This window comes from Gossypium hirsutum, chromosome D08 (genome assembly GCF_007990345.1).
Source record: "Gossypium hirsutum isolate 1008001.06 chromosome D08, Gossypium_hirsutum_v2.1, whole genome shotgun sequence".
NCBI lineage: Eukaryota > Viridiplantae > Streptophyta > Magnoliopsida > Malvales > Malvaceae > Gossypium > Gossypium hirsutum.
The window spans coordinates 35,339,700-35,347,782 of record NC_053444.1 but is presented as its reverse complement, the minus strand read 5'-3'; the positions used below and the strand labels follow the sequence as shown (position 1 = coordinate 35,347,782).

Genomic DNA, 8,083 nt, shown 5'->3' with positions numbered 1-8,083 from the left:
ATTGCTGACCTTACATTTTAGCATTGAAACCATTATTAGTAATGTTCTTAAGCAAGAAAGTCATAGAAGATACTTGGGCTGCTAATGAAGTAAGTGCATCAGCTTCATGTACAACTGCCACTCTGCTTCCTATGGCTATTTGATTATTCGACCACTGATAATTGTTGCCGGAAATTCTCTCAAGAGTTTTGTAAGCTTTATTGTACAACTTAGAAAGAAGAGCTCTATTTACAGAAGCATATACCAACATTCTTTTATGTGCATTGAGACCATTGTAAAAAGCGTCCAATTGATTGTAATAAGAAATCCCACGGTGAGGGCAATTCCTTAATAATTCCTTAAATCGCTCCCAAGCCTCATATAAGGATTTGTCATGAAGGTGCTACAATGTTTTAATATCATTTCAAAGGTTGGCATTCTTATTAGGTGGGAAGTACTTCATCAAGAATCGTTCAGTCAATTCTTGCCATGTGGATATAGAGTCAGGCGGTAAGGAATTCAACCATGCTCATGCCCTATCTCCCAACGAGTAAAGAAACAACTTAAACCTTAATGCATCTTCGGTCACTCCGACCAGTATGCATCCCATTAAGTTATCCCATTGTTTGAAGCATTTGGAACATCATTGGCTTCAATTCAAACTGCGGTACCTCAATTTCAAGCCTCATAATTCCCAGATTGAGTTCATGAAAAAGTGACACAACATATTGATGGATGACACGATCTCTGTCATCAACAAAAATGACCAAATTTTGAGCATTAGTAGCCCCGTCTCTTTATTTTGATTCATTTCTTCAGTTTATCTTTGGTTCACACGTTCCCTTCTTCTATAGGTACGTTTAATTTCAGGATCAACTAGAAGTAGATCAATAATTCGGTCTATGTTCATAAACACCTAAAAAATAAAAAAATAACTAAGTTAAAAATAACAAATAAATATTCCAAATTGCAAAATAATTAACTTCACAAATAATGAGTAAAATAGTCTCAAACAACGACGCCAAAATTTTTTGCGAGATTATCGAATAATGTCCAAGTGTACAGTTTCGTCAAAAAGTAATAAAGTAGTAAGTGTAGAGTTATCATCTTCACAGAGACTGTATAAGTAAGACAAAAATTGTGAAACTATGAATTGGCAAGTTGCTGGTTGAAATAATTGAAAGTGAATTGAACTAACTAATTAACATAATAAAGATTACTAAGTATTCAAGACAAGTGAGAATGTCAACACAAAATAATGAGCAGGATATAATAACACAAGTTTAATCAGAACGACATGAAAGAGCTAAAATAATTGCTTTCCTTAACTTAATATTATTATAAATAATGTTAATCATGTTATGGCATAACTGTGACAATTTCGCTATTTACTAACCTAAGATTTATAAGTTATGAAGTCATACTTTTTAACCTTTAAGTTTCTTTAGTATATTTTTATGTTCAACTAACTTTAAAGTTTCATAAGAAGACATCATATTTAAGGGTTATGCAAGGTAACAATATTGCTAAATATCATTACTAATTCAATCATTAAAAGATCAAACGTGCACAATTCAAATATTGCGTCTACTAATTACCATCTTGTTTGGATTAAGTAATTAGTTCATATTCTTCCCTACATTAATTATGCATGAGTAAACATGTTCATGATATTATTTGAATGAATAAACAACCAATGCATATAAAAAACTCAACAAAGTGTTAATAACATAAGCTAATGGATTGCAATTAGTCTAGCATCAACGGTATGAAGTCATTATCATTAAATTGAAAGTAAAAGAGTAAATGGTAATCATGTTTATCAACTTAAAAAAATAAAATATTAAAGGAAATGAAGCTGTAAGTCGATTCTAGTGATTTTTATGGCACTACTCGCGTTGCTCCTCTTCTTCTACTTTGCTTCAATGCACAACTGCTCTTAAAGTGCCAAATTTGGTTGCTCTCAAAACCTTTTGAAATTCTCTCAATTCTATGTTGCTTGCTTTCAAATATGGTGTGAGTGAGTGAAGATGGATGAATGAATGAGTGATGATTGAAGTGTAGCTAGTTCCCCCTTTTATACTAGTTAAACCCTTCATTCTTTACCATTTTTAGTATGGTCATCCCTTGAATATCTCCATGTAGGTGGCAGGTAGTTGATTTGTGGAAGAGGAGTGGATGACATGCTTTACTAAGTTGAGAGAGTTGCTAGAATTATGGAAGGAGGTGGATGGTCACCTTGATTTGTGGAGAGGGAGATCCTTGATTCCCTCTATGTTGATTCGGTGATTGAATTAGGTGATTACCAATTCATTTGGATGGTTTGGGCTCCTTCCTTCCTTAGTAGGCTGTCTAAATTTGTTAACCTACCTTAGAGTTGGGTCAAAAGGAGTTTTAATGTCCAATAAACATTTTTGGGGCGTCCAAAGATGGCAACACATTAACCCAATCTCGTAGGTCTTTTGCCGTAGAGATGCTGCAACACTGAGCATCTATAAGTGAGTTTGAAGTCCTATTTTCCTCTTAGTGCACCAACTACCTTCAAAACAACAAAAATCATGCATATATCATATAAATTAATTAAGATAACAAATTTATCTTAACAAGATCCAATAGGACAAAATTATAACAAAAACTATGAAATTTTTTATCAATCACTCAAAATTTGCATGAATTATTAGTCTAAAGGTACTAAAAATAACTTTATATTCTATAGTTATCAATGAGTTAGATAAATCAAGCTCCCATGGCATCAGATCTAAAAAAAATTACAAGAAAATGACTTAAATTTTATACGAAATTAAGTAGCCAAATTTTGAAGCATCCAAAATGGTTTTTCTTTGGCTTCAACAATGGTGGACGGTGAGTTGATGAAGGAAATGATAGGACTTTTCCATTAGCTTACTTTTATTAACTTAATTTAACAATTATTTAATCATAATGGAATATGGCATCATCATCCATTAACTTTAGTTTTATAATGGTTTATTAAATATTTTGGCCTTTTGGTTAATTGTAATTTAAGTTCCTAAGCCTTTGGCCAATTAAAAACCTATAGCGATTGAGCTTTTACAATTTAGTCTCTATACCTAAATTAACTATTTAATTGACAAAATTGATGGGCCAAAGATCAATATACTTATATATTAACTTCGTAAATATTCATATTTAATATTTACAGACTCAATTGACGAAAATAGGGTTCCAAAACCGTATTTTTTGGTACCATTAAAAGTCGGGTTTTACAATATAATTTAAACACATCTTTAGTCTAATCAGAATAGAGCAAATCGATTGAAAGGCTAATATGTTGCCTATCAAGTCTAAATGTGGAGATAACTTTTCTAGGGTATTGGAGTAGATGGCTCGAAAAAGATAGAGAAATAGATGTGACTGAGTAGACTGGCGGTACATTGGACAAGTCTCAAGTTAAATAGATCTTAGATCCATTTATGAATTTATTCACTTGTGACATTCATAGTGTGGCATACCTTAATCCATAGTGGATGATAGGCTATATATGTGTGACTCATATACTTTGATGCAAATGGAAGACTGAGTTTAAGTAGATATGGAACTGAAAACTGGTATGTTGAGTATATGACTTTTGCATGGTGTAGAATCATTCCAAAATGGAGGAATTAAGCCTAGTAAAGGATAAATGATATTCTCTCATCGACATTACATGATAAATGAAAAGTAGCGCTGGCATGAGTGATTTGTCTTAAAGATAAATTATTTAATTTCTGTCTTTTAGTAATTGACTTTTTATAAAGGAAGATGTAATGGTTACCATGAGATGAAATACGATCATATTGAGAGAACGAACTTATCCCAAAGAGATTAAGGATACCCTATGAAGGTAAGACACTTATGGGGAAGTCATTGGATGAACACTTGTTGAGTAGCTTTTGTAATGATATATATAAGGGAGAGTTCAATCATGGTAATTTAATGGAATGACTTAATGATTAAATGATACTATATTTAATAGAAGAAAATTTGGAACTTAATTACAAATTATTTGAGACCTAATTATATTTGTCTAATCAATCTCTCCGCTAGCTTGAGATAACACGAAACAAATTCCATATGGAGCCAATAATATGAAATTAATGAAAATGATGAAGTAAGAGAAATAGATTGCATGTATCACTATCTGTAGTGAATATATTTTCTCACTAAGTATAAAAGATGACTCAAAAATTAATTTTATTTCTTTGAATTATTATTCAATTAATTGTAGTTCGAAGTAAGAATTAAATTAATCAATCATCATGGACTTGTTTAATTAGAAAATTAAATATATTTCCTTATAAATTATAATACGATGAAGTTTTCATAACTTTAACGAAATTAGAATTGAGTTGAGAAAATAATTTAATTGGAATATTAATTTAGTTAATTTAATTAATATTTTGAGGAGTATAAAATAGTTATTGGGATGGATGAATTATAAATGTTGGATACAAGTCCAGGTAACACATATAAATGTACACAATAATGAAATTCCTAGATTAGGCCTGGTTAAAGAATGGGGTGGTGACTACCTCTCGACGTGCTAACATTGAGAATGTGAATATTGATACAAAAGATATGGAATTGAGGCATGTTTGCAAGTGTACGTGTCAAATTACAGTATAGTTTTTGTACAACAAAGCACAGGAAGTACTTCGGGATCGTACCCAAGGGATTGCAGTTTGGAGAAAATTATTATTAAATCAATTACCCAAAATAATTCCTAATCTATTCAAGTAACGAGTTAGTAGTATTAATTCAAAATTAGGATATTCATAATAAACTAATTAAATTGATACTAAACCTAAATAAACTCCAATGACAATGTACCGACTCCTCCTATTCCTTATTTTGACTATGTGAGTTCTTTTAGCCTAGATCCAATTGTTTTACCTAATTAATTATTAATGTAGGGTTTTAAATTATTGGCTAGTAATTAACCTAGTAGGGCCTCTCGACCTTCTACTAACCTAACTAGTCAATAAGAACTATTTATCTCTCGATGTCACAGTTTAGATCGAGATAGGCTAAGTGATGCTCAGTAGACTATATCAATTTCGGGTTCATATCTACGTAAATGACTTCATATAGGCGTCAATCCTATGGTTTAATTGCACTCAACCTGATCCAACTAATCCAAATTAAATTCTACCCTTCAATCAATTAATTAGGTTAATACAGTTGAAACATGTGCAATATTTATAAAGCATATATTAATTCTAATCTTTACACAAACATTCAATTAACAATGTTAAAGAAAGAGATATAAATAACAGAATAAAGGAAAGAAATGCTCATGGATTTCATCAATGTAAAAGTGTAGCTCCGAGGAAATCTCCGCTCTTGATCGTCTAACGTCAGAATAGGATTCTCCGACTAGACAAACATCAAACAAAAACCTAAAAAAATGTATGTATAAATTTGTCTAGAAAATCACCCCCATGTGTTGTTCTAAGCAAGTATTTATAGATTACATACATTATAACCTAATTAGGTCATGTAAGGATGACTTGTGACAGCCCAAAGTTGACCCTAGTCGGGAAGTGGTTTCGGGACCGCTAAACCGAGTCACCGAAATGTTTGAATGTGATACTTATTGTCTAGAATATGTAATTATGAATGTGTGAAAATTTCAAGCTTCAATTTGGTTGATTTCATGTGAATTTAGTCAATAGGACTTATGTGAGAAAATTCAAAAATGTGATAGGTCAATGTGTGAGGACCTATTAGTGATGTGGACAAAGGGGGGGACTTGCATGTCAAATTTCCCCCCTAATGAGTAGTGGCCGGCCATGACAAAGAATGATGGGCAAAACATGTCATGAAACATGTTTTGTTAGTGGAAGAATAAAATAAGAAGTATGGGTAATAAAGAAATGGAAAACAAAAAAAAAATGTGTGTGTGTAGTGTTTGTCCCCCCCCCCATTGCCGTGAGCTCAAGAGAAGAAAGGAGAAAAGTTTGTGTTCATCCTTTCTCACCTCCATTTTAGCCTAAATTAGAAAGAAAAACAAAGAAAAAAAATTTCTCATCCTTTGGTTCATCCTTGGCCAAAAATTTTAAGGAGGAAAGAAGAAGAAAGGTGAAGAGATTCGGCCATGCATGTAGCTAGGCCAAGGTATGTTTAATGATGTTCCATGAGATGCATGCATGTTTTAGTTGTTAGCTTGAGTTCTACCTAGCCCATGGTCTAAATCTTGCTATGTGATGGAAATGGCACTTGACCATGGATGCATCATTCTTGGTTGGTGTTTGATGTTGTGGTGATGAGGCATGAGGATGAGTTAAGATTCGGCCTAGGTGGGGGTTGTGTTAATGCCATTGCATGCAAAATATGAAGCTTGTTAATGATGCATGTGATGATGGCTTGATGATTCTTGAACCTCCTTTTTAGCATTTTTGTGTGAGCACATATGTGCATTGGTTGCTAAAGGGAGAAGAATCGGCTAGCAAGATGTGTGCTAAGGCCGAATGTAACTTTGCATGTTGATGAGCAATGCATGTGTTAAATCGATGAAAAGGGGGAGGATGCTTTACTAGTGTGTATATGTGTGTATTAAGTGTTGAAATCGACCCCAAAAATGGACATGCATATTCGGCCAAGGGGAAAGAAATTAGCTAATATGTTGTGTTGATGCATGATTTTTGCATGTATGAGACTTTAATGTCTAATGTATGAATATGGGCTAAGTGCCTTGTGTTCATCTTTTGATGCCTAAATGATGAAATCAATTTATTTGTTTGATTAAGCTCAAGAGCAAAGGGGAAATAAATCCGATAAAGGGAAGGAAAAAGTGGTCGAATAGTTAGCGGGATCGTTCGACAACACCCGAGGTAAGTTCTTGAGTAAGAGAGCTTAAATTTCGATGTGATTAAATCATGCTCTATGTGTGGCTATTGAGCCGAATGTACAAGGACAATATGTGCCTTGTGTTTGAGTTTCTTAAACGAAAATGAAATATGAATGTGCCATGAATTATTGTTAGATGTGCATGATTAATTGAATGCTGTCCGGGCTAAGTCCCGAAGGCTTTGTGCTAAGTGAATATATCCGGACTAAGATCCGAAGGCCTTTGTGCGAGATACTAAATCCGGGTTAAGTCCCGAAGGCATTCGTGCGAGTTGTTAAATCCGGGTTAAGTCCCGAAGGCATTCGTGCGAGTTGTTAAATCCGGGTTAAGTCCCGAAGGCATTCGTGCGAGTTGTTAAATCCGGGTTAAGTCCCGAAGGCATTGTGTGAGTTACTAAAACCGGGCTATGTCCCGAAGGCATTTGAACGAGGAGCTATATCCGGTTAAATCCCGAAGGTACGTGATTTGGTAATGAATGAGCTTGCTGTAAAATTTCAGCGAATACTCGAAAACATCCCAATATGGGGATATGTTACGTATGTGTTAAATATTAATCGAGCCCTTACAAATAAATGTTCGCTCAGTTGATAAACGAGCTACCGGCCTTCGGCCAAGTTAGTTTATTGTGTATGTACATAAGGGTTGTTAATGTTGTGAAGCAAGTTTGATATCGGTAAATTGCGTATTATGAAATATTCCGTTTAGCTAAATGTGTGCTATTATTTGTGCATGCTGGAATTCCTTGCTCAAACTTACTAAGCATAAATTGCTTACTCGTTACATTGCTCCTCTGTTTTATAGATTTTTGGTTCTCCAGCTATCGGACTCGGGATCTTGAAGTCGAAGTCGCCCACACTATCAAAGGCTCTTTTGGGTACTATTTTGGTTGAATTTTGATATGGCATGTATAGGACTACCCATCGTTGTCTTTCGAGTACTTTATGAAATGTATAAGTGTACAGCCATGCGAAAATGGCTTGTAGAAGTGGAGTATGGCATTAGACCATGCGTATTTATGAATGTATAGATGGTTTCATGATGTAACTATAGTTGGAATGGAAGTGTTGAGCAAATGACCAGCCACTAGAATGGCTAAGTATGATCATATGTGGGCTTATGTATGACAAGGCCCTAGTTGGTCCATGAAACCCCAAATTAGGTAAGGTTTACTTTGAAAACAGAAGCTGATAGCAGCAGTGGTGTGGATTGGAAAAATCACAAGAATTCGTAGGAGTG

General features: G+C 34.0%; 1 non-coding gene across 1 annotated transcript; it reads left to right on the top strand.

The window, feature by feature from the left end:
• The first annotated feature begins 305 nt into the window (after positions 1-305).
• Positions 306-412, top strand: LOC121220521 (small nucleolar RNA R71). The gene has a single exon (XR_005917730.1). It is a non-coding gene; the product is annotated as a small nucleolar RNA R71 (small nucleolar RNA).
• The last annotated feature ends 7,671 nt before the right edge of the window (positions 413-8,083 follow it).